Here is a 4,404-nt window from a genome sequence, read left to right on the forward strand (position 1 = left end):
AAAACCATTCATTTTTAAAAGAGCAGTTTTCTCACAGAGTATTTAAACACTTTTGTTCATGACAAGTCCAAGTAGAACAAGTTTTTCACTTTATTAATAGTTACATTTTGGTGATGTATGATCAATTACTGCTATCCCCAGGATTAGTCAGATCGGATGGCTTCTAGCTAACAGTTCCTCTTGTTACCAGTCTTCTCACTCAGCTAGGCTAAACATCTCGTGACACTGCAGCTGCAGGTCGTGTTTGGTTTTGGAAATTTAGTAAATTGATTTTTTCAAGCAGCAGTTAAACACAGTGTGTTGTTTTGCTTCTCTGCAGACTATAAAAGATGTGCTCGTCTCCTGATTCAACTGGCCAAGAGCCCTCGCTGTTCAGAGAGATAAACAGACAAATGGTAAGACCGACAACTGCATAGATTTTTTAACTTTTATGGCTATTCATACTACACCACAGTAATCAACTAACAGAAAAGCAATTAAATAACAGGAAAATTTGTTACTTCTGGGTTTTTTCTTTACCTCTGTCACGATTGTGCTCATGATGTGATTTCTGTAAGATTAAGTTTTTATGATCAAAGTATAACTTTAGCTATGGCAAAGCATCAGCCTTCCACTTCTAATCTTATTTTCCTTTGCTTGAACACCTGCCTTGAAGTAACTTTCTAATTAAAAAGGGCTTCACTTTCTTTTTGCATACTGGACTATTGTCATTAATGACATTTTGATCTATAGTTGACTTAGATGAAGGTCAGATCTCATTTGATCAGGAAATAAAGCGTTCATTTCTTGCAGCTATGCCTCATGATAAATGTTTAAATTGTCAATACTCCTTTTCTTACATTTCGATCTGAACCCCAAAGGCAGGAAATAGCAGTTAGAGGAAATATATACAGGTCAAAGTTTAAAGCTGGTAGAAGCAGTAATGAATAGATGTTATTGATGAACCGTGAGGTTAAAGTCTGATGACAGAAACCTACCAGGGAAGCTGATCGTTCCCAAGGCTAAAGAAAGAGAAAATGTTTGTTGTTTGTTGATGCACTCAAGAAGACAGACTAAAACGCAGTATTAACAGCATTATGTGAAATCACTAAGGGTGCAAAGCACCGGGCAAGCTTCCAGTGAGCATCCATTTCAGTGCAGACCACAAGACCACAGAAGAAGAACATAAACAGCCCCAACACAATGTGACCATTGTTAGGCTTATATCTAGCACCCAAATAACTACAGAGATAAGTTCAGACAGAGTTTAACACAAAATGACCCTGAGACTAGCAGAAGTCTGTAGAATATGAGGAATCAAGAGAACCTAAAAAATCGTTAAGAAGCCTTAAAATAAGAGAACTTTGATCAGATGGTAATATTTCAGAGCCCTGAGAGCTATAGAACTGGTAAATATGGATAAGACAAAAGTAAAGTAAAGTATTAAAAACAGAGACAATCAAGGAAAACATGACAAGAAGTTGTTTAAAAATGGATTTCAATTAAACAACCACATGTTAATGGCGTTGTGACTACAAGTTGGAAATCATTACTGTATAGACAGTAGAACTTATAGCACAGACCTGCATACTGGTTACACTTGCTGACGATCAGTTAGTGAGGTTCTATTTAGCTAATTTGAAGACTTAGCAAGGGCTAGATTTTTTAATTATGTCCTTTTATGTAAAACGTTAGAACTGACGGAGGCCAATTAGAATCAAAAAGGATAATACGTTTTAAAGCAGTCCTTTGAAACCATCATCTATGGTAACCATGTAAGTAGTCAGGCATAAGACCTTAGGGAATCATCTAAACAAGAATTTAGTGACCAGTATTGAGATCCAGTGTATCTTTGTATTGATTGTACATGTAGAACATTAAAGTAAGACAGATATCATTGCAAGGCTTTATGGTGACGGGACCAGACGGAAACCATTTGTCTCCAATGCTGATACTTAAGGTAAATGAACAGGTACTCATTTAGCACTTTTCTACTCTACCTGAGCAATCAAATTTATTAAGTTATTCATTCAAAAAATCATACTTAATATCACACTATTCAAATATTTCATTAGGCCCAATCTTTATGGCTCTTTCCTTTCAATGGCAGCAGTGCCTTAGGCAGTGAGACTTTTATATCAGCTGATGCCAAATAGCTCATGGTGATTTGTTAACACACCAACAGTGTTGGTTCTAACAAATGGAAAAGCTTAACAATTTGTACCACTCAGGAAAAAGTGAGCTACTGGTAGTGTTGATTAATTTTCAGAATCAAATGTTCCTTTTGAATAAAATATTAATTTGTCTTAACAAAATTAAAATATTCATTGACAGGCATATTTTTCACTAATGGATAAGTTTTAATGCGGAAGTAGCGGATGCATTATTTCAGATGGTCAGCAGGGGGCAGCAACTCTGGACTTCTAAACAACTATTATTGTTTAGAAGTCTATGAGAAAATAAGTCAATGACTCCCTTGGCTTATTGATCTCCTTTATGATAGAACCAGTCTGTAAAGCCTGTAGGTGCACCCTACAATAATACCTGTAAAGCCCAGTGTCAGAAAGGGCCTGTAGAACCTGTTAAATGTGACGTTTTCAGACTTTTTTCAAAAAATTGTTATAGTTTTGAATAAGTAGAATCTGCTAAGTTTAATATCTACATCTAATAAAATCAAGCAGAACCTGTAAAACTTGAATTAAAAAATCTTTTGTAACGTGTGGAACCTGTATAACCAGCAAGATATTATTTGGAGCCTGTACGACCTGTACTTGTACTATAGACCACACAGAACCACAAGTTCTACAGAGCCTGTCTAACTGACTCATACTAAAAACTAAAAGCCTGGATATTTTTTCCCCCTTTGTTTAATTTATAAAGTCAATATAGTACAGTTACTTGAACATGTAACAACCGTGAGCCCCTGAAAAACAATTTGCAGTACTGTGATGGACTGAGCAGCGAAGGAAACTTAGGCACAGGTTAAAGTCCAAAAAAAAGATTTTTATTTAATCCAAAAACATAATTGGTTAAATCATGCAAAAAGAATCAAAATCTTGGGCCCATAAAAGAGGTTAAAATAACAGAACTCAAAGTTAACAAACCATACTGATAACTCAAACAAACTGACCTCACTTAACGAGACAAAGGGGAAACTTAAATAGTGGCTGATCAGCCCACAAAAACACAGAGGGGTAAAACACACAAAACCTAACTGGAACTAACATAATGAACTCCAATTCCCCCCCATGGCCCCGAGTTATGGAATGAGCTAATTTGCAGTCTTGCATCAAAGCCCGCTCCACCCCTTTTCCACCTCTTGGGTCCTCAATCAAGGGACTGGAGCAGCTGCAACTACGGTAACTCAGAAAACAAAGATTAAATCATACATAACAGTGTAAACTAAAATGTGCGCACTTCTTATAGAATGCACTGTTATGTGGACATGTGAATTAATTCTAAACCAAAACCAGTTATTTGTTGTCCTGTAAATTAAGTCCTATTTAAAGACAAATGTGAATGCAATATATAAGCCTCTACACTAACATGGTGGATATTACCACTGTGTGGCTGTACATGCAGCCATCACAAGTACCTTTTATCTGTGCTTATTCTGAATCCTCTTCTTCAGTATTCATCTTAGCAAAAGTTTTTTCTACTCGTTCGTGTCTTTCTTCCACAGGCTCTGGACATGAAGTTTTGGCATACCAGGGTGCAGCAAGAAGGTTCATCCTCTCTGTTGACCAGCAGCAGGAAAAGTTATAAACAAACCTCTGAAAATCTGCTGGAGCCAGTGAGCTCAGCCGACTTGATCCACAATTGGAAATCAAAATGATTGTTTTCTATTTTATTCGATTCAGCTGTTTATCTCCAACAACCATTCACCTTGTATACACACTACAGACAGGTGTAAATTTTCTATGACAGGATTTTTGGACTTTTTCGAGCAAAACCTTGAGTTTTGTTCAACTTTGTGTAGACTCATCTCGGCATTCGTCGAATCATTTTTGCCTTTTTTTACCTCTACTCTGTTCTTTGGTCGATTCCTGCTGTACTGGACAACCTCAGACACTCTACTGGTTTATAACAGAGCTATTTGGACATGGAACTGAGAGACAAAACTTACCTGGGACAAAATGTCTTCTTCAGTGTTTGGTGACTTTTTTTGGACAAAGGGCCAAGGTTTGACCTTCTATTTGAAGACGCAGGGGGAAACAAAATGGACTAAACCTCTGAGTGGATGCTGAATGTGTTTTATGTGACATCATACATAATAATTACTTATAATTAAAGTAATAATATTCCATATATTTATATTGTTAAAGCTGCAGCCCAGTGTGCAATATGTAAATACAGAAAAAGGATTAAAGATAATCATTTGATATATATCCATGCTCGTGTGAGATTTCATTTTTGCTTCATTTT

At 36.4% G+C, this 4,404-nt stretch overlaps 1 long non-coding RNA gene across 1 annotated transcript; it reads left to right on the forward strand.

The window, feature by feature from the left end:
* Positions 1–333: 333 nt before the first annotated feature.
* LOC102193186 (uncharacterized) lies at positions 334–4,367 on the forward strand. Its single transcript, XR_312550.1, has 2 exons — positions 334–395; positions 3,662–4,367. It is a non-coding gene; the product is annotated as an uncharacterized LOC102193186 (long non-coding RNA).
* Positions 4,368–4,404: the final 37 nt, after the last annotated feature.

This window comes from Pundamilia nyererei, unplaced genomic scaffold (genome assembly GCF_000239375.1).
Source record: "Pundamilia nyererei isolate P.nyererei 1_Seehausen unplaced genomic scaffold, PunNye1.0 scaffold01723, whole genome shotgun sequence".
In the NCBI taxonomy this organism is placed as follows: Eukaryota; Metazoa; Chordata; class Actinopteri; order Cichliformes; family Cichlidae; genus Pundamilia; species Pundamilia nyererei.